The sequence below is a fragment of the Salmo salar genome, chromosome 23 (genome assembly GCF_965601325.2).
Source record: "Salmo salar chromosome 23, fSalSal1, whole genome shotgun sequence".
In the NCBI taxonomy this organism is placed as follows: Eukaryota; Metazoa; Chordata; class Actinopteri; order Salmoniformes; family Salmonidae; genus Salmo; species Salmo salar.
The window spans coordinates 43367501-43386092 of NC_138313.1; the positions used below are offsets into that span (position 1 = coordinate 43367501).

An 18592-nucleotide genomic window follows, 5' to 3' on the forward strand; every position below is an offset into this window, starting at 1 on the left:
TACTCCATAATAGGGACTAAGATGGGACTAAGATACAGTAGATACTCCATAATAGATACAGTAGATACTCCATAATAGATACAGTAGATACTCTATAATAGATAAAGTAGATACTCCATAATAGATACAGTAGATACTCTATAATATGGATTAAGATACAGTAGATACTGTATAATCGATACAGTAGATACTCCATAATAGATACAGTAGATACGCCATAATAGATACAGTAGATACTCTATAATATGGATTAAGATACAGTAGATTCTCCATAATAGATACAGTAGATACTCTATAATAGATACAGTAGATACTCTATAATAGATATAGTAGATACTCTATAATAGATACAGTAGATACTCTATAATAGGGACTAAGATGGGACTAAGATACAGTAGATACTCCATAATAGATACAGAAAGATACTCCATAATAGCTACAGTAGATACTCTATAATAGATACAGTAGATAGTCTATAATAGATACAGTAGATACTCCATAATAGGGACTAAGATGGGACTAAGATACAGTAGATACTCCATAATAGATACAGTAGATACTCCATAATAGATACAGTAGATACTCCACAATAGATACAGTAGATACTCTATAATAGATACAGTAGATACTCTATAATAGATGCAGTAGATACTCCATAATAGGGACTAAGATGGGACTAAGATACAGTAGATACTCCATAATAGATACAGTAGATACTCCATAATAGATACAGTAGATACTCCGTAATAGATACAGTAGATACTCCATAATAGGGACTAAGATGGGACTAAGATACAGTAGATACTCCATAATAGATACAGTAGATACTCCATTATAGATACAGTAGATACTCCATAATAGATACAGTAGATACTCCATAATAGATACAGTAGATACTCCATAATAGATACAGTAGATACTCCATAATAGATACAGTAGATTCTCCATAATAGATACAGTAGATACTCCATAATAGATACAGTAGATACTCCATAATAGATACAGTAGATACTCCATAATAGATACAGTAGATACTCTATAATAGATACAGTAGATACTCTATAAAAGATACAGTAGATACTCCATAATAGATACAGTAGATACTCCATAATAGGAGCTGACTGTTTGTACTGCATGTTAATGTAGATCTTTTGCAGAGGCCAAAAATCAGCTAGTTTTGACGTGACATACAGTATTGGATGTGTTTGGGGTGAGGTGTGTGTGTGTGTGTGTGTGTGTGTGTGTGTGTGTGTGTGTGTGTGTGTGTGTGTGAGTGAGATTAGGGAAAGGTGGGTCAGTTGGATTCAAACCCAAATCGTTACTCTACCTGTCTGCCTGTATGGTTTGTACAGAGGTGAGACTACTGGCTGTACTTACCTCTGATGTACTGTACAGTAGCCTTTTCTTTCTTTTTTAAATACAATAAAAACTTCACCAAAGAAAACATTTCCAATTTTAATTTTCTCCTTATCCCCCCACCTCCATTTTGTTCTCTTCATTAATAATCCTTAATACCATGAGAATCATTGACATGTTGAGCTCTGCTAATATTATTAAACACACAATCATATCAGACCTAACAAGTGATTATGTTTTATAGAGTAAGAAAAGTGAAACACACAATCCCTGGACAATGAAGTATTCTTGTCTGGGGCACAGGGCTGATGCCAATAATATAGTACAGTTGTGTAGAGTTGTACTGGGTCGGTAGAAGTGCTGAGTGTAGAGACTTTATGACTTGAGGGGTCACTTCGTTTTAGGGCCAATAGGGAGTGCTCAGAACCAGACATAGTGTTTTTATGGAAGGGGCCTGAATGGGTGAGGACACTGAAGGAATGACTCACAAAAACAACTATAAGATGGGAAATGACTCCCCTTCTGGAAGCAACGTGTTATTCTCAGTCTGCTGTTTCCCATGGCAGAATATAAGGTTCCTCTCAATTTGTGAGACAGTGAAGACTACATTTTTTGGGGAGGTCTCCTGGACTTTTGAATGTGGTTGGCTAATTCAATAAAGCACATACAGTGGCAAGAAAAAGCATGTGAACCTTTTGGAAATACCTGGATTTCTGCATAAATTGGTCCTAAAATTTGATCTGATCTTCATCTAGGTCACAACAATAGACAAACACAGTCTGTTTAAACTAATAACACACACAATTATACGTTTTCATGTCTTTATTGAACACACCATGTAAACATTCACAGTGCAGGGTGGAAAAAGGATGTTGGATTTAATAACTGGTTGACCCTCCTTTGGCAGCAATAACCTCAACCAAACGTTTCTGTAGTTGCGGATCAGACCTGCACAATGGTCATGAGGAATTTTGGACCATTCCTCTTTACAAAACTGTTTCAGTTCAGAAATATTATTGGGTTGTCTGGTGTGAACTGCTCTCTCGTGGTACTGCCACAGCATCTCAATCGGGTTGAGGTCAGGACTCTGACTGGGCCTCTCCAGAAGGTGTATTTTCTTCTGTTGAAGAAGCCATTCTGTTGTTGATTTACTTCTGTGTTTTGGATGGTTGTCCTGTTGCATCACCCAACTTCTGTTGAGCTTCAATTGGTGGACAGATAGCCTTACTTTCTCCTGCAAAATGTCTTGCTAACTTGGGAATTCATTTTTCCGTCGATGATAGCAAGCTGTTCAGGCCCCGAGGCAGCAAAGCAGCTCCAAACCATGATGCTCCCTCCATCATACTTTACAGATAGGATGATGTTTTGATGTTGGTGTGCTGTGCCTTTTTTTTTCTCCACACATAGTGTTGTGTGTTCCTTCCAAACAACTCAACTGTAGTTTCATCTGTCCACAGAATATTTTGCCAGTAGTGCTGTGGAACATCCAGGTGCACTTTTGCAAACTTTATTTGGACAGCAGTGGCTTCTTCCGTGGTGTCCTCCCATGAACACCATTCTTGTTTAGTGTTTTACGTGTCGTAGACTCGTCAACCAAGATGTTAGCATGTTCCAGAGATTTCTGTAAGTCTTTAGCTGACACTCTAGGATTCTTCTTAACCTCAGTGAGCATTCTGCACTGTGCTCTTGCAGTCATCTTTGCAGGATGGCCACTCCTAGGGAGAGTAGCAACAGTGCTGAACTTTCTCACATACTTTTTCTTGCCACTGTATATTGTGATTTTTCAGAGACAAAGGTAGACTGACAGTCTTTCAGCAGGTATCGTTGATAGACCTATGTTCCATGGAGAGCTGCTTCATGTCCCCTCTCAGCCAACTATGGAGAGAGACCAGTATCATGTCCCCTCTCAGCTAACTATGGAGAGAGACCAGCATCATGTCCCCTCTCAGCTAACTATGGAGAGAGACCAGTATCATGTCCCCTCTCAGCTAACTATGGAGAGAGACCAGTATCATGTCCCTTCTCAGCTAACTATGGAGAGAGACCAGTATCATGTCCCCTCTCAGCTAACTATGGAGAGAGACCAGTATCATGTCCCCTCTCAGCTAACTATGGAGAGAGACCAGTATCATGTCCCCTCTCAGCTAACTATGGAGAGAGACCAGTATCATGTCCCCTCTCAGCTAACTATGGAGAGAGACCAGTATCATGTCCCCTCTCAGCTAACTATGGAGAGAGACCAGTATCATGTCCCCTCTCAGCTAACTATGGAGAGAGACCAGTATCATGTCCCCTCTCAGCTAACTATGGAGAGAGACCAGTATCATGTCCCTTCTCAGCTAACTATGGAGAGAGACCAGTATCATGTCCCCTCTCAGCTAACTATGGAGAGAGACCAGTATCATGTCCCCTCTCAGCTAACTATGGAGAGAGACCAGTATCATGTCCCCTCTCAGCTAACTATGGAGAGAGACCAGTATCATGTCCCCTCTCAGCTAACTATGGAGAGAGACCAGTATCATGTCCCTTCTCAGCTAACTATGGAGAGAGACCAGTATCATGTCCCCTCTCAGCTAACTATGGAGAGAGACCAGTATCATGTCCCCTCTCAGCTAACTATGGAGAGAGACCAGCATCATGTCCCTTCTCAGCTAACTATGGAAAGAGACCAGTATCATGTCCCCTCTCAGCTAACTATGGAGAGAGACCAGTATCATGTCCCCTCTCAGCTAACTATGGAGAGAGACCAGTATCATGTCCCCTCTCAGCTAACTATGGAGAGAGACCAGTATCATGTCCCTTCTCAGCTAACTATGGAGAGAGACCAGTATCATGTCCCCTCTCAGCTAACTATGGAGAGAGACCAGTATCATGTCCCCTCTCAGCTAACTATGGAGAGAGACCAGTATCATGTCCCCTCTCAGCTAACTATGGAGAGAGACCAGTATCATGTCCCCTCTCAGCTAACTATGGAGAGAGACCAGTATCATGTCCCTTCTCAGCTAACTATGGAGAGAGACCAGTATCATGTCCCCTCTCAGCTAACTATGGAGAGAGACCAGTATCATGTCCCCTCTCAGCTAACTATGGAGAGAGACCAGTATCATGTCCCCTCTCAGCTAACTATGGAGAGAGACCAGTATCATGTCCCCTCTCAGCTAACTATGGAGAGAGACCAGTATCATGTCCCCTCTCAGCTAACTATGGCTCATGAGTACCAATGAATAAAGCTCTGACTCTGACCGGCCTCTGCAAGTATTACATACCTTCCCTCTGTGAGAGAGCTGTTTCTGCCTTGAGGGGTAAACACAGGTCTGTGAGTTTTCTCTCACTCTCTTCACCACGACTCAAAATATCAGAATAGGGCCATGCATACACTGATAGCAGGAAACACGTTGGGAATTGCTGGTGCTTGCAGTTTGTATGGGATCAACATGAATAACTTATAGAGGTTTTTATTTAGGGTGATACATTTGAAGTCTGTGGAAAAGTGCTGATGTGACTATTTCAGAAGGTGTATTGACTCACCTTCTACAAAATGGCTACACAGACTATCTGAGTTGACCCTCGTATTTAATGACATTTTTGCAGTGTCTCCATAAACACTCACAGGGCCCAGTCACAGGGCCCACTCACAGGGACTCACAGGGACTCACAGGGCCCACTCACATGGCCCAGTCACAGAGTCCACTCACAGGGTCCACTCACAGGGTTCACTCACAGAGCCACCTCACAGGGCCCACTCACAGGGTTCACTCACAGGGTTCACTTACAGGGTTCACTTACAGGGCCACCTCACAGGGCCCACTCACAGGGCCCACTCACAGGGTTCACTCACTGGGTCCACTTACAGGGTTCACTTACAGGGTTCACTTACAGGGCCACCTCACAGGGCCCACTCACAGGGCCCACTCACAGGGTTCACTCACAGGGTCCACTTACAGGGTTCACTTACAGGGTTCACTTACAGGGCCACCTCACAGGGCCCACTCACAGGGTTCACTCACAGGGTTCACTCACAGGGTCCACTCACAGGGTCCACTCACAGGGTTCACTCACAGGGTCCACTCACAGGGTCCACTCACAGGGTCCACTCACAGGGTTCACTTACAGGGTTCACTTACAGGGCCACCTCACAGGGCCCACTCACAGGGTTCACTCACAGGGTTCACTCACAGGGTCCACTCACAGGGTCCACTCACAGGGTTCACTCACAGGGTTCACTTACAGGGCCACCTCACAGGGCCCACTCACAGGGCCACCTCACGCTCCTGCTACTCTGTTTATTATATCCTGATGGCTAGTCACCTTACCCTTATACATATCTACCTCCATCACTCCAGTATCCCTGCACATTGTTAATATGGTACTGACCCTGTATATAGTCACCTTCCCCCTATACATATCTACCTCCATCACTCCAGTATCCCTGCACATTGTTAATATGGTACTGATCCTGTATATAGTCACCTTCCCCCTATACATATCTACCTCCATCACTCCAGTATCCCTGCACATTGTTAATATGGTACTGACCCTGTATATAGTCACCTTACCCTTATACATATCTACCTCCATCACTCCAGTATCCCTGCACATTGTTAATATGGTACTGACCCTGTATATAGTCACCTTACCCCTATACATATCTACCTCCATCACTCCAGTATCCCTGCACATTGTTAATATGGTACTGACCCTGTATATAGTCACCTTACCCTTATACATATCTACCTCCATCACTCCAGTATCCCTGCACATTGTTAATATGGTACTGACCCTGTATATAGTCACCTTACCCCTATACATATCTACCTCCATCACTCCAGTATCCCTGCACATTGTTAATATGGTACTGACCCTGTATATAGTCACCTTACCCCTATACATATCTACCTCCATCACTCCAGTATCCCTGCACATTGTTAATATGGTACTGGAACTGAATCTGTATATAGCCTCTTACTTTCTCGTGTTCTTCTATTTCTTATTTGATATGTTGTGTGTTTTTGTTCTACCTTGTTATTTTTAGTACTACATTGATATTGATTACTGCATTGTTGGAGTTAGAGTTTGCAAGAAAAGCGTTTCACTGTAATTGTGTACGTGACATTAAAACTCCAAACTGAAACTGTTATACTGTGTACAGGTGCACACACACACACACACACGCACACACACACTCACACATGCTCACACAAGCTCACACTCACAGACAGGCAGACAGACATACCCTGCTATACCTTTATAAAGGCTGCTGAATGACGCTCCAAAATACCTGCATGATTTTAAAACACCCCTCTGAACGAGGCAGCATTCACACCTAAAACAGAGATTCTCAAATAAGACGCCCTGAGCCAAAAATAGTGTGACAAGGCGCGGTCCACACATTTACAGTCCTGTCATGTGGTGTTAGCTACTCTGATTATGTCAGAAGGCTTCTCTTACAAGCTCATTATAATGTTTGATAAAGATTATTTTTTTTAAATCATGAAAATGAGGATTTCGTTAGCTTAGTAGGCCTAATTCAACAAACCCACAAGGACGACACAGACGAGCTACCTATCACAATTTTGTACTGTTTATTGGTAAGTATATTAAAATACATGTGTATTTAAGTATTTGTATCTGAAATACTTATTTTCTGTGTATTTGAGTATTTTTTTATAATGTGGCCGAATCAACTACTTATATTTTAAGTATATAAAAGTATTTTCAAATAATTTTCTATTTACAACTTTTTTTAAATACTTGTTTCCAAATAGCTTTCAAATACCCTCAGGACCAAACAGACCTGGGTTCAAGTATTTACATGTATTTAAATATTTGTATTTTAAAATACATGCCAATAGTTTCCTAATGTTTTTCCAAATACAATTCAATACTCAACTATTTGTACTTTCAAAGAAAAAATATTAAAATGCATACCTCGAAATGTATTTGACAGTAATTGAAATACAATATAAATATCATTTGAACCCTGGTCTGATAAAGAGAGAGAGAACATTTTTAAATAAACATTACAATGTTTCCAAGGGATATTAACAGTAACACACAAATACAAGCACACAAACTCCAGACTTCATTTTAAGAAGGTGGATAAAATGTATTCGCATTGATGGATTCCTGCCATTCACTCCTGCAGTGAATCTTCACAACCAACAGATGGCGCTGTCACTTGGAGACAGTAATGAGCCGCAGGGGATTATCCAAACTCTCCAGTCATCTCTATGGGGCTTAGTTGTATACTGCACTGTAATAGTCCCTCCCCTGGCGTTAATGCTTCTACTCATCACTCTCCTCCATCATGACTTGGGGCCACAGGGCTAGACATAATGGTTCCTTTCACTCAACCTTCAATCTCCTCTCCCCCGCTCAGGGCTCCTTTCACTCAGCCTTCCATCTGCTCTCCCCCCGCTCAGGGCTCTGTTGACACAGCCTCTCACTGTATGTCAGGGGAGAAGACTGATTTTTTTTTCACAGCCCTCCTTATAAATGAATAGCTAGCTGTATTGTGGGAGGTAGGGACTAGTCACTAAATATATAGCCTACATATGTGTTTATGCAATTTATACCCCAATTTTTGACTCCCTCTGCTCTGCCAACTTATTGGGATGTCTAGGCAAACCAGACCTACTGGAAATCATCTGTTGAACATTGTATTATGGGAATAGACTGGTGAATGTGTAGAGTTACAGGTAGGCACCTAAAGGCACAGTCTATTGATGTATTGTAAACACTTTGTTAGGCCACAAAATAGTGTCTCAAAAGTGATGTTTTAATCACACACTGAGACTAGAGTGGAAGTTGTAACTGTTATACAGTAGCTAGCTTAGCTACTATACAGGAACACACGTGTGTACTGTACCACATTGTAAATCACTATGAATAATGATCAGTGGCAAAGTTACAGCTCCTGTTATTGTAATGGTGAGAGGTTAGCATGTCTTAGGGGTATGATATAAAATGCTAACCTCCCCTGTTATTGTAATGGTGAGAGGTTAGCATGTCTTAGGGGTATGATATTTGTGTCTCTCTAACTTTCTCACTCATCATTATTCACGATTCATTCAGGATTATCCGTAATCATGACAGCGTCCTCATTAATGTAGAAGTGTTTAGAAACACATTCTATTCTTATTTACAATAAAAGTTAGCCCAAAATGACAAAATACATTATTTGCCATTCATTTTTATTGGGCACAAAATATTAATCTGAAACACAACCAAAACAAACAGCAAAATGCATCCAACAAGTTTGTAGAGTCACAAGCTTGATGTAGTCATTGTGTGTTAGGAATATGGGTCCAAATAGTAAACGTTTAACTACTTTAATACACATAAGTGAATTTGTCCCAATTTCTAAACGGTTCACCTGATATGAATGAAAAAACCCTCAAATTAAAGCTGACAGTCTGCACTTTAACTTCATAGTCATTGTATTATTTCCAAATCCAAAGTTCTGGAGTACAGAGCCAAAACAACAACAAAATGGCCATTGTCCCAATACTTTTGAAACTCACTGTAAGTCTCCAACTGGACATTTTTTTTTTTTTTACCATTGACTATGTGGTTCATTTAGTCAGGACAAACAATGACATACACAGAGTTTATCCAACCGTTTTTTTCCCCCCGTCACAAGATGGATCGAAGCTTATATATGCCTCTCTGATGGCTCTTAATGTTCTAAACGGCTCACTCTGCACCTGAGCTAAATGACATGCCACTGCGTTCTTTACACAAACCTCTTCACCCCAGATGTCCTCTAGTTCTCTTTCCTTGTAAACTATTTACTAGGAACAAGGCCCTAGTTTCTTCCCGGGTAAAAAACCAAGATGGCCACCACTGACCCAAGAGTACTGGCACCAGAGGCGGCCGGTCGACCAATTAGGCTCTGGGGAGAAGAAAAAGGGCGCCTAAGAGGTTATTACTACCTCCACTGCCTTCGCCTTTATTACATAATCATATCCAAATGTACACTGTAGAGCCCGAGTGGTGTCTGAGAGGTGGAGGGGGTAGGGGGGGTTTGAGAGGGGTGAGTGTTGGTTTTTAGGGAACACTGATTCCTTATGCCACAGTACAGACTGGCCTCTCATGTCCTGTTTCATGATGGGACCGGGAGCCTCCCCACACCGGCTTCTTCTTGACAGAGAGCCCACAGGACCCATACAGACCTGTCTGCAGGCACGTCAGGGCCGTCTCTGTCTACGCCTGTGTGTCGGTGTGCAAATGGATCATCCTCATTTATATATCTACTGTATGTCCATGGTCTGTTACTAATGTCACATCTCCGATGGCCATGTTTGAATTTTACTATATTTAGCTCATTCAACTTGTATTCAACTTGAATTCTTAACGAATTATACTTCATCCAACACTACTTTATACTTGATTCATCACTACTTTATACATGATCCAGCACTACTTTATACGTTATCCAACACTACTTTATACTTGATTCAACACTACTTTATACTTGATTCAACACTACTTTATACTTGATTCAACACTACTTTATACTTGATTCAACACTACTTTATACTTGATTCAACACTACTTTATATTTGATTCAACACTACTTTATATTTGATTCAACACTACTTTATACTTGATTCAACATTACTTTATACTTCATTCAACACTACTTTATACTTGATTCAACACTACTTTATATTTGATTCAACACTACTTTATACTTCATCCAACACTACTTTATACTTCATCCAACACCACTTCATACTTCATACAGTATGTGTTTCTTACATTTGTCAACAGCAATGTGAATCTTCTGGCCAGAAAACATAGAATGCAAGCCTCGAACGCCCTGAGAGATCTGGACCTGAGCTACAATCACCCTGAGAGATCTGGACTTGAGCTACAATCACCCTGAGAGAGCTGGACCTGAGTTACAATCACCCTGAGAGAGCTGGACCTGAGCTACAATCACCCTGAGAGAGCTGGACCTGAGCTACAATCCCCCTGAGAGATCTGGACCTGAGCTACAATCCCCCTGAGAGATCTGGACCTGAGCTACAATCACCCTGAGAGAGCTGGACCTGAGCTACAATCACCCTGAGAGATCTGGACCTGAGCTACAATCCCCCTGAGAGAGCTGGACCTGAGCTACAATCCCCCTGAGAGAGCTGGACCTGAGTTACAATCACCCTGAGAGAGCTGGACCTGAGCTACAATCACCCTGAGAGAGCTGGACCTGAGCTACAATCACCCTGAGAGAGCTGGACCTGAGCTACAATCACCCTGAGAGATCTGGACCTGAGCTACAATCCCCCTGAGAGAGCTGGACCTGAGCTACAATCACCCTGAGAGAGCTGGACCTGAGCTACAATCACCCTGAGAGATCTGGACCTGAGCTACAATCCCCCTGAGAGAGCTGGACCTGAGCTACAATCACCCTGAGAGAGCTGGACCTGAGCTACAATCACCCTGAGAGAGCTGGACCTGAGCTACAATCACCCTGAGAGATCTGGACCTGAGCTACAATCCCCCTGAGAGAGCTGGACCTGAGCTACAATCACCCTGAGAGAGCTGGACCTGAGCTACAATCACCCTGAGAGATCTGGACCTGAGCTACAATCCCCCTGAGAGAGCTGGACCTGAGCTACAATCCCCCTGACAGCTGTGGACAAGGCAATACACATCTTTAGGTCGAATGTAATCTGACTCCCAAATGCTGTGTAGCATTGGCCTCAGCTCTAAGCTCCTCACACCTGAGAGATCTGGACCTGAGCTACAATCACCTAGGCCGTTCAAGAGTTACGCGACTGTCTGCTGCACTGAGAGATCCACACTGTAGACTGGTGAAACCCAAGTATGTAGATATTTGTGTCAACGGTATTCATGTGACATGAATTTTAAGGGTAGTTATCATTATTGAAATTGTGCCAAACAAACTTTTAACTGATGTTGTTTAGACCTAGACATTGATAGTATAACGGTAAGAACAGTAATGTGATAACTGTTTGTTGACCTCTTTGCCTTTTAATGTCACAGACCTCTTTAAGGTTGGCTACTATTGAGTTGTCACTAATAGGACAGCAGGTATTGGGTGGGACATCGGCGTGTGTCTTTGTGTATGTGATACTGAATGACGATTATTTTTTTTCTCTACAGTGTGGCCCATGATGGAGAGTTCCGGTTTCAGAAATTTCAGTTTTGATGACTGCAGTGAAAAATAACGATGACAAGTTACAGAATATCCAATGAAATATGAGGAGCGTGTAGGCTCGGAAGGCAGATCTGTGTCCACAAAAACTTTGAATCCAAAGAATCCGAGGGGATTCTAGCTTTCCTAGATAGCGTCTCCTGCCATTGTGACCTTGAGTAAGGTACTTAACCCTAAACGTATAGTAATACTAATACGTACAGTTTACTTCTCAGCACCTATGGTACTTGTGTTGTGCCTTTTAAGTGGTCTGGTTTCTGGAATCTTTTAGAATTTGTCAGAGGTTTTCTGAAAAGCGTTATTTGAGATTATTAAATGACATTCTGTTATTTGTCTTGGTCTTCACCATCAGATGCCTGTGAGCTCACACTGGACCTAAAAACAGCACACAGACTCCTCTCTCTAACGGACATGATCAAAAAGGTGATGGGGGAGAAATGAGCAGTTGTATCCTGATTACCCAGAGAGATTTGAGAAACAATCACAAGTGCTGTCACAGGGGTCGTGGAATGGAGATCAAGACGCAGCGTGGATAGTGCTCATTTTCAATACTTTAATGAAGACACTTGACAAAATAACAACACAACCAACACAGTCCTGTCAGGTATACTTAGAGTAAACGGAAAACAACTACCCACAACCCCAAAGGAAAAACAGGCTGCCTAAGTATGTCTTCCAATCAGAGACAACGAAAGACACCTGCCTCTGATTGGAAACCATACACTGGCCAAACATGGAAAAACAACACATAGAAATAGAAAACTAGAACACTCCCACATAGAAACAGAAAACCCCAAAATCCACACAAAACAACCCCCTGCCACGCCCTGACCATTTTACTATGGCAAATGACCTCTTTACCTGGTCAGGACGTGACAAGTGCTTCCTGAGCAATGGTTCTGACTGAGCAATGTTACTGGGACGTTGAGTTGAGTGGGCCAACCGCTTATTCATATTGATTTTGTATTTATTTATTTAACCTTTCTTTAACTAGGCAAGTCAGTTAAGAACCAATTCTTATTTACAATGACGGCTTACCAAAAGGCAAAGGGCCTCCTGCGGGGACAGGGGCTGGGATTAAAAATATAAAATATATAGGACAAAACACACACCACGACAAGAGAGACAACACAACACTACATAAAGAGAGACCTAAGACAACAACATAGCATGGCAGCAACACATGACAACACAACATGGTAGCAACACAACATGGCAGCAGCACAACATGGTAGCAGCACAAAATATGATACAAACAGTTATAGGAGTGGCATATGAAAGAATCGACTGATGGCACTAGTGTGCTGATGTCATAGTGTGCTGATGGCATAGTGTACTGATATCATAGTGTGCTGATGGCATAGTGTGCTGATGGTATAGTGTGCTGATGTCATAGTGTGCTGATGTCATAGTGTGCTATTGGCATAGTGTGCTGATGTCATAGTGTGCTAATGGCATACTGCTTGACCACAATGACATATCTTGGAGCCTGAGGTGTTACAACAACATATACATTGCCTGGGTCAATGATAAGGGCACTTTCTTAAGTAACCCCTTCTCCAATAGAGTAAGAGTGTATCTGGACTGGCAAACCGGCATGCTGTCCTTCTACCGCATCGCCCATGACACATTAACCCTCCTGCACTTATTTGAGACCACATTCACTGAGCTCTCGATTTTGGTTTTTATGTAGAGCCTTTCTCCTCAATGTCCCTGTGTCAGTTAGAATAGCCTCGTATTCTGGTTTGGTTTGGTTTGGTTTATTCGGATCCCCATTAGCTTTTGACAAAGCAGTAGCTATTCTTCCCGGGATCAAAAACACGACAAGTAACTAAACACTGATAGTCATGATCAGTCACACAAATTTTAAATACAACGATATACAAACAATGCACCTGAGCAAAAGAGGGAAGTCACACTCCTGTTCCTATGTGATATGAATGGAACATGTTTCCCTGAAAATACGACACACAAATTAAATTAAATAATGTACAGTTGTGGCCAAAAGTTTTGATAATGACACAAATATTAATTTCCACTAAGTTTGCTGCTTCAGTGTCTTTAGATATTTTTGTCAGATGTTACTATGGAAAACTGAAGTATAATTACTAGCATTTCATAAGTGTACAAAGGCTTTTATTGACAATTACATGAAGTTGATGCAAAGAGTCAATATTTTCAGTGTTGACACTTATTTTTCAAGACCTCTGCAATCCGCCCTGGCATGCTGTTAATTAACTTCTGGGCCACATCCTGACTGATGGCAGCCCATTCTTGCATAATCAATGCTTGGAGTTTGTCAGAATTTGTGGGGTTTTGTTTGTCCACCTGCCTCTTGAGGATTGACCACAGGTTCTCAATGGGATTAAGGTCTGGGGAGTTCCCTGGCCATGGACCCAAAACATCAATGTTTTGTTCCCCAAGACAAAAGTTATCACTTTTGCCTTATGGCAAGGTGCTCCATCATGCTGGAAAAGGCATTGTTCGTCACCAAACTGTTCCTGGATGGTTGGGAGAAGTTGCTCTCGGAGGATGTGTTGGAACCATTCTTTAATCATGGCTGTGTTCTTAGGCAACATTGTGAGTCAGCCCACTCCCTGATGGTAGCGCTCACCTTGTCTTCTCCGGACAAGCTTTTTTCCGGATGCCCCAAACAATTGGAAAGGGGATGCATCAGAGAAAATGACTTTACCCCAGTCCTCAGCAGTCCAATCCCTGTACCTTTTGCAGAATATCAGTCTGTCCCTGATGTTTTTCCTGGAGAGAAGTGACTTCTTTGCTGCCCTTCTTGACACCAGGCCATCCTCCAAAAGTCTTCGCCTCACTGTGCGTGCAGATGCACTCACACCTGCCTGCTGCCATTCCTGAACAAGCTCTGTACTGGTAGTGCCCCGATCCCGCAGCTGAATCAACTTTAGGAGACGGTCCTGGCGCTTGCTGGACTTTCTTGGGCGCCCTGAAGCCTTCTTCACAACAATTGAACCGCTCTCCTTGAAGTTCTTGATGATCCGATAAATGGTTGATTTAGGTGCAATCTTACTGGCAGCAATATCCTTGCCTGTGAAGCCCTTTTTGTGCAAAGCAATGATGACAGCACATGTTTCCTTGCAGGTAACCATGGTTGACAGAGGAAAGAACAATGATTCCAAGCACCACCCTCCTTTTGAAGCTTCCGGTCTGTTATTCAAACTCAATCAGCATGACAGAGTGATCTCCAGCCTTGTCCTCGTCAACACTCACACCTGTGTTAACGAGAGAATCACTGACGTGATGTCAGCTGGTCCTTTTGTGGCAGGGCTGAAATGCAGTGGAAATGTTTTTTGGTGATTCAGTTCATTTGCATGGCAAAGAGGGACTTTGCAATTAAATGCAATTCATCTGATCACTCTTCATAACATTCTGGAGTATATGCAAATTGCCATCAAACAAACTGAGGCAGCAGACTTTGTGAAATTAATATTTGTGTCATTCTCAAAACTTTTGGCCACGACTGTAATGTATTCGTCACATGCTTTGTAAACAACAAACTAACAGTGAAACGTTTGAGGCTGCTGCGGGGAGGACGGCTGATAATAATGGCCGGAATGGAGTGATGTGTTTGATACCATTCCATTGACTCCATTCCAGCCATGATACTCCATTCCAGCCATGATACTCCATTCCAGCCACTATTATGAGCCTCCACTGGTGTTGAGCCTTATTTGCATATTTCCCAGCGTCCCTTTCGAGTGAATTTTATAGTTACAGTATCACCCTTGACTGTGTTTGCTAGTGACAGAGGCATGGTTGTTGCATTCATTCATTTTCAGTCCTGTGGCCTTCACTAAGTGAGATCCTAAGTGATGTTATCATTCAAATGAAATGATTGAAGACAATAAAATACACATTTCCTAAGGCCTTATTTTGAGGGCCTAGTTTTACCCTAATAAAGTGGACTGAAACTCATGGTTTACAGGCCACATCAGGCCTTCAAGTCACATTATGCTGGCTTGCAAAATAATGTGTAATTTCTATTGGAATCCAGCCAGAGTTGGGATATCCAACATTTGGAATTTTTATTCACCCGCAACCTGCATTCAGAAAGACTGCCAAGGTTAGGAAGACTAAGATATGAGACTACCCAAAGCAGGGGTATTCAACTCTTACCCCACGAGGTAAAACATAAAATAAAATGAAATCAACCTGCAAAACAGCATATGATAATGATGGCCATGGTTTTGGTTAAACTCTGGTTATAAATGCTGTGTTCACGTGCTAGCCGGAACTAGGAAACGTAGACATTTCCGACTTGCTAATTTGTTGTTTCCTAGTTCCGACTAGCACGTGAACGCGGCATTACACCAACACTGGGGTTCTTTCATGCCACTGTGGCTCAGTTGGTAGAGCATGGTGTGTGCAACGCCAGCATGGTGTGTGCAACGCCAGGGTTGTGGGTTTGATTCCCACGGGGGGCCAGTACAAAAAAACGCATCAAATGAACTGTATGAAATGTATGCATTCACTATTGTAAGTCGCTCTGGATAAGAGCGTCTGCTAAATGACTAAAATGTAAATGTTAATTGAACTTTTTTTTTCTACTAGTACTGACTTTGCCGATAGCTACTTTATTGAGGAAAAATGTACTTACTATGACTGAGATCTGTGGTTGTTCCACCTAGCTATCTTAATAAGTAAGTCGCCCTGGATAAGAGCGTCTGCAAACGTCAAATGTAAAACTCTTCACAGTGTTAATTTAACTCCTGAATCAACACTAGAAATTGGTACACTGAAAAATCAACACTAGTTAAACACTGGCCAATTTGCTGTGTGCTATGAAAGGGATACATTTCAATAACTTTCAGAATTCTAAAGAACCCTAGATGCCATGTCAAGAACCCCCCGCTTAACTCAAAGGTTTTTTATCGGGAGGAAGAACCATTTAATAACGTTCATTTTTTTCAGTGTAGGTATAATGTTTATTTGTCAGGTTGACACAACAATACTGTTTCTCAGTGAACTCATTTACACTGAGTGGAATTTTATGTTGAGACATTTGATTTAGCTGTTTTTTTAAACCGATGAGAGAACATTATGGCTTTTCAATCAATTGAGTCCTACCTACCTGTGCTCTGTACCAATCCTTCAGCCTTAGATTTTTTTCTTGCCATTGAATTGTATTTTATTTACAAAGGCAACATCGTAAATCAAATGCTGGACAAAGACACCCTCCCCAGGATTTCATATCCCTAGCCTGTCAAATGTATAATAGGTAGCAGAATTCTCCTTCTAAATAAAATAAACGTATCAAGAACGTAATACTTGAAAACATTGTAAATCATTTGTTTCTATGTACTTATGATAGCACTGTGAGCTCATTATCAGAAACACAAAATTGATTTCCAATCAAGGTCATGTTCTCACACACTCCAGACGGTAGATGGCAGTGACAAAGCCCTTTGTTTTACAGAACTAAATCCTACTTCAAAGGAAAGGGGAAGCCCGCGTGCACGACAAAACAACTACCGAGGGAGAACGGAGTTGACAGCTGGTTAATATTTAGTGGTAAGTCATTTTAATTGAGCACCGCAACACTCATTTACCATTCTTTATAGTCACTGCAGTGTGTTGGCTGTAAGGTAAAGTTGACTAGCGAAGTGAGCTACGTTGTAACTATTTATTTGCACGCAAAAACATTTGGCATGGAGGTAAGGTTGTTAGCGAACACAGTTCGCGCGCGGCAGCAAGAACATTGTCACTCTTTCTCTTGACAGGAACAACACATGAACCATTCGTGACAGACAGGTTCCAAAGCTTGTTCCCAAAACAAAAATATAGTAGACTAAACTTAACTCCATCGTGAAATAAGTTTCTGATCAACTCCAACGGAGTGGAGCAGAGACCTGGGGCGTATTCCCATTACGGAAACCGTTTATGAACCAAACGGAACATAACGAGAGTTTATATTGGACAAATTCTGTTAGGTTCCGTTTGCTTCTGTTTAATAAACGTTTTGCAACAATTGCCCCAGGGGTGTATTCATTGTGTAAAACGTTTACCGTTTAAGAACCAAACAGACGTAAACGGGAAAGGGAACTACCTGAATTTGTCCAATAGAAACTATTGTTTGGAGTAAACCGTTTGCAACAGAATTTCATAATGATTACACCCCAGGTTTGGTGGAACTAATAATTTACATTTTCTTTAAGTATTGACCTCGGGCGAATCGATGTAGTTGGAGCTGAATTCCACAAAGCCTGGTCTTTGCTCCACTCCATTGGTGAAGTGGAGCTGGAACTGAGCATGCCCAATTTTGACTGGAGGTCGGACAGAAATTCGCAAAGGCTGAAGCATTGGCCTTCTTGCCTGCTTCCAGTAGCGCTAATGCTCACGCATGGCCGCCCGTCATTTATTTAAACAGGAAGTCACATTGAGATTAAAATCTATTTTACAAGAGAGCCCTGTACACATAACAATACAAACAGAATATTAAAACAACATACACATGTGTATAAAACAATCAAATTCAGCACAATAAGACAATTAAAATAAAAACATTTAATTAAAGGAATCACATTCAGCTACAAATAAATCCTCAATCAATAATGTAAACTGCCTGAGTGACACCAGTACATCTAACTGCAGTGAACTCTGCAGATTGTTCCACAAATTTGGGGCATAAAAACAAAATGCAGATTTTCCCAAATCTGTGGAGACTGAAGGGCTCTCTAGTGTTGTCCATTCCTGTGAACGGTTTGGTAACTTGTGATTTAAAAAAAAATCGTAATTAATGATGTTCCATATGGAGGGGGTTTCTGTCAGATTGCTTTGTATATAACTAAAAAAGAATGCAGCTCTCTTTTTACAGACAGAGAGGTTCATCCCATGTATTTGTAGTCTGCATTTGTGTGTTGCTATTGCTTTAGTTACTGTCATGGAACTTGCAAAATATTTTTATAAAGAAACTGATAAAACACACAGGTGCAAAATCAAGGTGACTTACTACGTGCACATGATAAAAGAAAGGAACGAGGTGGGTAGCTAATAAGTGTGTCATTGTAGTAAAGAATTTATAAA

The 18592-nt window shown here is 41.7% G+C and overlaps 1 protein-coding gene across 10 annotated transcripts in view; it reads left to right on the forward strand.

Moving 5' to 3' along the window:
• Positions 1-16997: 16997 nt before the first annotated feature.
• Positions 16998-18592, forward strand: part of LOC106584645 (inositol hexakisphosphate and diphosphoinositol-pentakisphosphate kinase 1) — a 68055-nt gene continuing 66460 nt past the window's right edge. For all 10 annotated transcript variants that reach the window (XR_006761553.2, XR_014382362.1, XM_045706398.2 and 7 more), the window contains exon 1: positions 16998-17080. The gene's annotated coding sequence lies outside the window, so the exon portion shown is untranslated. The remainder of the gene's footprint in view (positions 17081-18592) is intronic.